Source organism: Siniperca chuatsi, linkage group LG11, assembly GCF_020085105.1.
Source record: "Siniperca chuatsi isolate FFG_IHB_CAS linkage group LG11, ASM2008510v1, whole genome shotgun sequence".
In the NCBI taxonomy this organism is placed as follows: Eukaryota; Metazoa; Chordata; class Actinopteri; order Centrarchiformes; family Sinipercidae; genus Siniperca; species Siniperca chuatsi.
Genome location: NC_058052.1, coordinates 17,544,441 through 17,554,652, shown reverse-complemented (window position 1 = coordinate 17,554,652; position 10,212 = coordinate 17,544,441).

Here is a 10,212-nt window from a genome sequence, read left to right as displayed (position 1 = left end):
CTGACAGCCAGCAGATGGACACATTGAGTCGCATAAATTAGACCAGTATAGTGAGGGGTGGCCTCTCCCTCCAAAATGTGTTTTTGCTTCCAGTATATATTTGTGCACTCCACCTACTGCAAGTATGTCTGATACAGTCACTTCCTCCATTAATTCTGCTCATTCTGGGCCTCATGTTAACCCTTCAAACATGTCTCGCTCGTGTTTCAAACCTTAGTCTTCCTGTAACCTCTCTTCTCATCCACCCAGGTGTTTATACTCAGCCAGGTCAATAAACTGCTGAACATGAGGTTTTTGAATAAACACACACCACCTACACACACTTACACATAAGTTTTCTAGCCTCATGTAGCCACTGTTACAATCTTTTTAATACACACTTAATAGTAATAACTTTAAAGTGCTGAAAACATGTTTAAAATCTTTAGTCTTTGTAACATTGAATATTCATTACTAAATGAATAACACAGTTAAGGCTTGGGAAAAAAAGACATTGCTAAGTATTATTTATTATCAGTTTAACACTAAAAAACACAGCACATCTGCATCATCAGGAATACGTGGGTGTATTTTGATCAAATTTGATCGACAGTTGCCTGGCAACATAAGCCAACAACCCCACATCACATTTTGGTTCAAATGTTGCTAAATCCTGATTGTTGTGGTATCACCCTTTCCCAACCAGTGAAAAGAAAAAAACAAAATACAGTAAATCTCTCATGTGAAACAACCACAACTGGATCCTATCACTCACAGTAAGAAGCTGATTAAGAAAATAGATTTTCTGTGCCTCTAAGACAGCCAAATTTTAAAGTTAGCTACTGAGTTTCACCCAATTTCACTCAAGGAATGGAATTGTGAACGTAATCTTGAAAGTCTAATGTAAACTAATTAGATCACAACCTCTGATAAATTGTTGCTTTGGGGGGGCTGAGTCACCTCTGGAGTTCTCTGCTCCTGCCTGCTAAAAGAGCAGGAGGTCCTCACAATTCCCTGGATGAAAAGGGACATATTTATTTCGAGCTGGCTCCTCGGCCAGCTGGAGAATTTGCTGGCACCCTGGAGAGGCTGCGCTGGCCAGCCAAGCCGAACTCCCACACACTACTACTGTACACAGCCAAATGAGGGAGAGGGAGGAGCGAGTCTGTGCTCTTAACGTCTTCTAGTTTCGGCTGACTTCATTAAATAGGCCAGAGTGATGCTCTCAAGATAGTTCACAGCTTAATGTGGCTGAAAATGTTTTAATTATGCAGGTGTGCAGTCTGTATTGTGGACAGAAAACAGACTGTGTTCTTAATTACTGTCACCTTGCATTTGATTTGAGTTTGGGGTGGGAAAATGCTTTGTGTGATGCACTTTGTCTCAGGTAGTTACAGTAGTTGGGTATTATTCAAATAATATTCTGTAGAGGATTTTACAGCATGGACAATGTGTGTGCATGTGAAAACGCAGACTCTGCTCTGGTGTTGTCCACATTGCAGCAGCCTGTTTTCCAATCTGGCCACTCTCAACACTCCCCTGTCCACTCAAGAAATTTTCTACTGAGTGCGCCTCAATATGTGAAAATACAAACCTTATTTTTACAGTTACACCACTGCATCACAATACACACTATGCTGCTAAAGATTAACCTGCCCTCCCTCAAGGCCGTGAAGCCAAGAGAAACAAAGGTTTGATTCATGGGTTCTCAAGCAAATTCTATTCTATTCTCAGCAGTGCTGCGGTCTTTCACCGTAATACCATACTTAGTCTGTGGAGATAATGTTGTAGGAGTGCAAATGGAGTTTTGTCTATTAATGGATGGCTCAGAAAATGGCTGGTATGAGAAAGAGGGATTTGGGTAATAAAACTGCCATGGTGTGTACAATCATGTTCTGGACTGTGGTCCTCATCCTCTCCTGTGCTTGTACCGGTTATAGTTAATGGATAGAAATATACACACACATTTACAAGCATAAAGTCCATTTATTATTTGATATCTTGTAGGAACTATCTGTAGAAGATAGCTCCTACATGAAACTGCTCACAACAAATATGTGGATTATCATGATTTCTGGAAAGACAATATGTCTTTCCAGAAATCATGACCCGGTTGTGCTGTTTTTCAAATGTATTTTGTTGCCACTTTGAGCACCACAAGAGCCATATAGTCCCATTATATTCAAGAAAGGCAGACATCTTTATGGCCGATATCTCCAAAACTTGGCAGCTCACAATCTAGACAATCTAGATGGATAAATAGCACTACAGGTAAGAGGAAAAATATGTATTTTTGATTTTGGGGTGAACTGTCCAATAAACCTGCAATAACTTTTTTGGCCACTTGGGGGTAGCGGAAACGCAACACTTACCATCACCTTTTAAGTTGATATGGTGAACTTGTTTGCAAACAGTTGCTTATTTACACACTTAGCAGTTTCAGATCAACATTAGCATTAATTTGGAGTCATGTTTGTGGACACTTGATGAGTGTAAGTCCAGTATTCACTTTCTTTTAGCTCTGTTTTTGGTCTACACCAACTCCTGAGGGAAATATCTGGCTCTTTTGCTGCTAAATGCTCCACTATGTTCACCGTTTGAAGGGGCCATGCTAATCTTCTCTGTATCGATTCCAATTTATCGTATGTTCACCAGCTCATCTCTAACTGTGTCTGTCTGCTGTTCGGTGCTGAGCAGGTAGTGTACAGTGATTTTTTAGAGCTTTTTCACTGTAAACAGCTGCCTGCTGCAGCTGAAAACGATGTTATGAGAGCTGTGAGTCTGAACCAAAACAGTAAAGTTGCAGGCAGAACAGTTAAACAATGAGCTGAAACTCACTAAAAGCTCCATAAAGCCAAGGAGAGCTGCAGATTCAGGTTCTCTGTAGGTTCATCACTACGAGAGACACTTTCACATTGTCACATTGTTTTCACATTGTTATTTGATATACTGTTATATCAAACTATACTGTTATACTGTTAAAAGATAAAGATGTAGATTATAGCAACTTAAAAATATACAGCAGCTTAATATTCTCTGTACTGCAGGGCTGCAAAAAGGATAAAATAGCAGCATTCAAAAACATCAAGATAAGTTTTCATATCTCTTTTATTGCTAACTATGAGATGGAGATGCAAAAAGGTCATTAGAGAAACAACACTACAGTTTTTCATTTCTAGTTTCCTCTCAAGAGACTTGATATCATCGATGGGATCACTCCACGCTGCTGCTGAAGACGACTGATGGTTGTAATGATGGTAGTTATTATCATCACACACACCATTATCAGGGCTGGTGAAATGTAATGCCACCCCCTCCACAGACATCTGAAGAGGCCATGAAATGACCAGATCTTAAAGAGGCGACCGTGTCAACCGACCCACACTAACCACTGAAGTTTATCCTCGCTTCAGAGCTTGCTCATCTCGCCACGCTCTGTCAGTTGGACTCCCTATAGCATCTGACCACTTGAATTCGCATTGCAGTTTCAGTCTATCTACCACTGGAGAGGTGACTCAGTAACTGGCAGTCATAACAACCCACATGACAAGGTGGTGATTTTCAGTGGTGGAGGTCACCCCCGGGCTATGTCGCACTCTCAGAAGGTCTGAGGCTGGAAGTCAGACTCCAGCTCAGACTGTGCAGTTAGGTTGGGATACAGTATGCCACTTTGCTTCCTCTACCTTTTTATAATGTTATAAGACATACTGTGTGATGTAGCAAGTCAAACGTCAACTCGCACCAACTGAGGGGACACTCTCATGACTGATAGGAACCGTTTCTGTGCCATCTGTCCACAGTCCTTGCCACCAGTGGCGGACCGAACAAACAGAGACGTCCTCAATCATCTCACCACTCTCTACCTGGAAGGCCGATTTTTGATGCATCATCCTTGAACAGACACTTTGATCTCTGGCTCTCCTAGTAGTTTAGCGATTTAGCGATTTTGGAAATAGGCCATGTTGCCGACATATTAGGGTGAGCAGATGGCAAACTGATTCCTGTCAGATCCTAGTTGTTAAAGTGACATTTAGATAAAGACCACACCACTGCTGAACTGTGGCTCTACTGACATCTATTGATCAAAGTAATGTGGATTTAGTTTGTCCTCCTATTTCAGTGACTGTACTAATATACTGTATGCCTTACTTTAAAGAATAACTTAACACCAGGTTGAAAAGCAGCGTTCGATGAAGAAACTGGTGGAAAGTTTCATGTAGTCTCTTTAGCTGCTAAATGCTCCACTATATTCACCAGTTAGTTGCTAACTTTGTAGTTTGGTGGTGGGTGGGTAAATCAGAACTTTCTTGCTGGAAACGGTGCTGATGAGAGCGGTGAGAGCTAACCAAAACAATAAAGTAGTGGGCCATAAAACCAGAACAATGAGCTGAAATACGCTAAAAGCTGCGTAGAGCTGAGAGGAAGTGCAAATTTGGGTGGTCATTCCTTCTGGGTTCATCACTACGAGCAACCTCTTTCACATTAAATATAGTCATTTGATCCATTGTTGATCTAAAAATATTGATTAGAGCAGCTTTAATATATTCCCTGATGTCCAATAAATATTTGTGATATAACGCCAGTGTTGCTGGCTATTGGTGGGCAGAAGGCCATGTGTCTTTACATTTCAATCCAGGGCATCCTGGGCTTCAGGCTGGCAGAGATGACCCAGGCACCACCTATGTGCACTGCTCATGGCAACCACGGCAGCAGTGTGTGTCCTGTCACCTGAACTCACACAGGAAATGATAATTTGCTGCATGACCTTGTCGCTATAGTACATGCCTCTCAAGGCATTATGGGAAACTATTTGCTACTTGTTGGTCATTAGATAAATTCACAACTTCCTGTAAAAGCCCACAATGAAAAGTTAATCTGTCTAAATCCAGAAAATGTTCCTTTTTCCATCTGTTGAGTCAGAATTCAGATCTGAACAGGCTTTGAAAGACCCATCAGCGGGGAATCAATCAATACAGAATGATTTTGAAGTATGGCAGCCAACTGCAATGTTGACTGAAAGCAGCCTCCCTGCTCCTATTTTCTCCTCTTTTGATGATTCTCAGTGGGTTGGTGAGTAGCACTGATGATGATTCTCGACAATTGCTGCATTTTCATGCTTTTTATCAAGCCCCGCTGTCTTGCTGACTGCTACACGTGCACCAAAAGCCTCAAAAAGCCACAGAGACAGAGCGCTGCCTTTGATCCAAGATGTCATTGTGACTTTTTAGCTTTGGGATGGCATTTGGACGCTATGAAAGAAGAACAAAGCCTTGGTCAGAAGATGGGGAAACAGGGAAATGTCAGACTCTACAAAGTCTTATGTAACACTGTGTGGGACTGTCATATTCAGTAAGTTCCAACATTACCAGGGACAAAATAATGACCATATATAGAGAGTGTTGATGCTGCAAAAAGCCAGAGAGCACACACCCTGCAAGAAGTGTCCTTGAGCAAAATACTGGAGCACTGCTTGCTTCACGGGATGCTCCTCTGTAGTTCAGCAGAGCACAAAACAAATGGCTGAAGAGATCTCAACCCATCAAACAATCTCCAATATAACTGTTATTTTGAATGTCGTAGTCTGAATCTGTTACCTTTGATATTCAAAGGAGACAGACTCAAAAGTAACACCTGTGAAAGCATTATTTTTTAAAGCTGATTAATGTACCTGATCCTCTCATGTCTGCTGTGTTAAGTAATCATGTTTTTTTTGGCCGTGGGAATATTACATTTTGCTCTGCTATAAATAAGTAGAAAAGAGGTTTGTGCAACAAATACTGGAGATCAGATAAGAAGAAATATATACACTTGTCTTAAGAGGCAATAATGGTAGATGTTAGAGAAACGCTGCAGCTGAAATCTAAATCTATACTGGATGATGAGTGTGTCCACTGAGTGATGCTGTTTGTCTTGATGAGCATGTATGAGGTCAAAGGGTTTCTATAATGGAAGACCTGCATGGCTGATTTACTGCAGCACACGCAAATGAAGAGTGATGACACCTGCAACATGAAGACGTGGAGTGTTTCTCGGCAGCCATGCTTGACTTTGAACCAGATATCTCCAAGCGCTCCTTCAGGCTGAGTCATCCACCAGTTTTTTTTTTTTCCACAGCGATGAACAGCGATATGCTCTCATTCAGAAAACATGGTCAGATTTTTTTTGTTTTACTGCATTTGCAAAGTCATAAGGGTCTCTTTTGACTAAATGCAGGGTGAGTATACTGTACGCTGTTATGTAATATAGTCACAGATTCATCCAAGCATCTATGACTGTTAATATCTCTCACACTAAGACTCTGCCGTGATACCCAAGATAGAGATGGCCACTCAGCTTGTACACATTACATTAGTGAGCAGTTGCCTTCAAAGGCCCGTCCTGTTATTCTGGGTCAGCTCCTCTGGCGCCATGTGATGTCGATTGGAAATGAAGAGGGCGTCGCTGGCTACTAGGCAACTGCAACGCAGCGCAAATCAGCAACAACGCAAGACGAGCCGCAGATAATATCTCAGTCTCTCCTAATATCAATCAGTCTTGTCTTTGTTATGCAAATATGGAAATTACATTTGCACATAATCGACAGTGAGCCAGCTCCTTCTTGCTGAAGGATGGTTTCTTGAATCAGACATCAATGCAGATTGGTGCATTCAATTGCCAAAGAAAATTAATGATGCTTTTTTTATCACAGCCACTCAATTTTCTCAATCAAACAGGATGAGATGGGAAAACACTCAAACTCTTAACTCGCAACAATAAGAACGAGACAAAGCGATTGGAAAAAAACAAAAGATGTTCCAGTATGGTTTTTATCGAGGTGGTGGAGGGGATTTCAGCATGTGGATGTGACTGAGAGGCAGAGTGTGGGCATTTTTCTCACATTTTCTCACCACGGGCTCAGAAGTGACAGCTGAGACAAGACACTGTGTCTCTCCGTCCCCCACTGTTAGCACGCACAGTCACATGTCAGTCAAAGACGTCAGCCTTTTGTTTTGCGCTTTAACTGTATCATCTGTATCCTCTCTTTATTGTGAATACAGTATAATCTCTTCTCTGTTCTTTGTGTGTTGCTGTATATCTTAAAATTATTCTTTTTTTCTTCATTTTTACATTTTCGATTACTCCTCTCTTTTCCTCTGTTTTTTCAGCTATTACTGGACAGCGTTCCCTAACAGGTCCTGTAAGTACTTTTTTAAAAGTTATGGTAGATGGTCTCACAGTGAGGGGGGGATTGTTAACTTTGTGTAGTTTGTTGACATGCTGCAGGTGGTGGCCTGTTGAATGTACAGCTGAGCCAGGAATGTGGAGGCCCTTAGGGTGCAAAGCAGCCAGGCTCAACTGTGCAGGCAGAAGAGGGTTCTCCTAAAGAGCTAATGCTGATACTATTAGCGTACAAATCTTCAAGTCATTGTTTAGAGCATTAAAGCAACATAAGAGGCTTCAGAGCAAAGATATTATACTGCCAGTATGATAGGGGTTTAGTTCAGTGACAAGCTGAGGATCAGCATAATGACAGCAAGCTAAGCTACACCATCTGAGGACCCTTCCTCGTCGGGCCCTGGGGGTCTCCTACTGATTTATTGCTGTCCCTCTGACCGCCTGTGTCTATCTTTAGCTGCGCAGACTTTTATGAGCTTGCTGAAGTGAAGGCATGCTGTGGAACTGTTGTCAGAGCTCGCTCCAGACACTCGGACCGGCCTCCGCCATGACTCATCCCTCCATAGGTTGTGCAAAGCTTGCTTAGTTTGCTGGGAACCCTGCAGAGATAGGCATGTGCCAGAGAAATTCAGGGGTCCAGTAGTAGCTGTGTTTTTAGACTTCTATAGCTCACATCTGCTACTGTCGTCTAGCTAACCAGTGGTGGAATGTAACTAAGTACATTTACTCAAGTGCTGTACTTAAGTACACATTTTAGGTTCTTGTACTTTACTTGAGTATTTCCATTTCATCACACTTTATACTTAAAATCAGAGGGAAATGTTACACTTTTTACTCCACTATATTTATCATCCATCTGACATCTATAGTTAATGTAACTTTACAGATTAAGATTTTTCATACAAACGTGATGAGCTTATAAAAGATGATGCATTATTATACATTAAACTTCCTGACAGTATAAAATTAGAGCTGAAACAATTAGTTGATCGACAGAAAATTAATTAGCAACTATTTTGATTTATCTTCTAATTCATTTTTCATGCAAAATGCCAAACATTACATGGTTTTGGATTTGCTGCTTTTCCTTGTCTTAAAGTTTCAGTGTGTAACATTTAGCAGGAGCTATTGGCAGAAATATAATGTAATATTTCTAAGTATGTTTTCATTAGTGTTTAATCACCTGATAATAAGAATTGTTGTGTTTTCGTTACCATAGTTGTTTTCATCTACAGAGAGAGCGGGTCCCCTTCCACGGAGGTCACCATGTTGCAACGCCATGTTTCTACAGTAGCCCAGAATGGACAAACCAAACATTGGCTCTAGATTGGGCCTTTCACATTTCGCGGCCACCGCAGTTTCTCCTACACGCTTGGAAGGGGAGGGTGATGCGAGTGGTATTCAAATGGTTGAACACTGCAATTCCACCGCTAGATGCCACTAAATCCTACATACTGGACTTTTAAATTACAGTAAACTGAATCATTTTGTAGGTTGAACTTTTGATTACACAAAACAAGCTATTTGAAGGTGTCCCTTTGGTCTCTTGGGAATCGTGAAGGGCATTTCTAACTATTTATTGACATTCCACAGTCCAAACAATTAATTGAGAAAACAATCAGTAGATTAATAAAAAATACCATCAATAGCAATCATTAGTTGCAACCCTATACAAAATAGAAAAGAAAATAGCTCCACCTTAAGCAGCTACAACAGTTAATGCTGCTTTACCTTTGTAACATTTGTGCTACAAAGGTAGTGCAGGACTTTTACTTGTAATGGAGTATTTTTACAGTGTGTTATTGCTACTTTTACTTAATTAATGGATCTGAATACTTCCTCCACCCCTGTAGCTACCTATAAATTTGCCGTCTCCACATGCTAATCCAAAACATAAAGCAGGGAGTTATTAACAGCAAATGATGCAGTCCTCATGTAATAAGAGGAGATACCTGCTTTTAAGCTCAGGTCAGGTCAGGGTTGGATTAATAAATATTCTGAGAATACACTCTGACAGCTCAGAGAGCTTTGAAGTGATCCAGGAACGTCTTCAGAGCAACACAGAGCTATGGGAACAAAACCTTTTATCTCACTGAAGAGGTATGGTGCTCTCTTTCAGACGCTGCCATTGGTCAATCTCTGCACGCCTCCTATTCATTCACTCATGATGGACACAGCGTGATGGAGGACAATTCAACCTATGTGTGTTTACCTTTAGGATTTTAAAATGAAAATATATATAATTTGTTATGAAAACTTCACCACAAACAGGCCACATGAGTGATTTTTCTGCTGCAAACTTTTTTGGCCTAACATATTGCTAGAGATTATCAGTCAGGTTGGGTAAAGTACAACATATTTTTCAACAAGACATCACAGCTCAAAATGTGCTCCACCAAAAGGCTGAGAAGACCATTAAAGGGCTAAGAAAATATCCTAAATCTGAGACTCTAGCATAAAATCAGCTTGTTGTATGTGAAAGCTTTGGGCAGATTTATCTCCTGACCCTCACAGAGGAAGACTATAATGCTTTGGCCTAAAGCCTGGCATACAGCCTCCATATGGTATGGTTTACACCAGGGGAGGAACGTGCTCTCTCAAACTAGCTTCCATTAAACGCATTCCTTGTTAACAGCCTGATAACGGCTTGCTTGTAGGTCCCAGCTCTCCAGTGATGTGACTCATCACTCAGGTGTGTTTACAGCTTATTACGCAAGAAAAAGAGGCTTCTCTGGAGACAGACTACCGCACTTTGTAACACATGTTTCAAGCTCCAAGAAAAAGTCAAAGCAACTCGTCCTCTCAGGCGGTTATTCGCCGCAAATGTGTCGCAGGTGACATCCTTTTCAAACACGTGCTTTCGCTAACACAAACACGCAGTAAGAGAGGCAGAGATGGAGGAGAGAGTGAGACGGTTTTCATGTATGTGTGAGGCTCAGAGGCTTGAGGTGAGATGGAGACGACTCAGCAGGGTCATTTCATTTCACACAGAACCATCAATTACATCCCACCTCTACTACTATATGAGTTTCTTGCTTTAGTGCAGCGGCTGCGCAGCCAGCTGGGGAGGAAAGACAG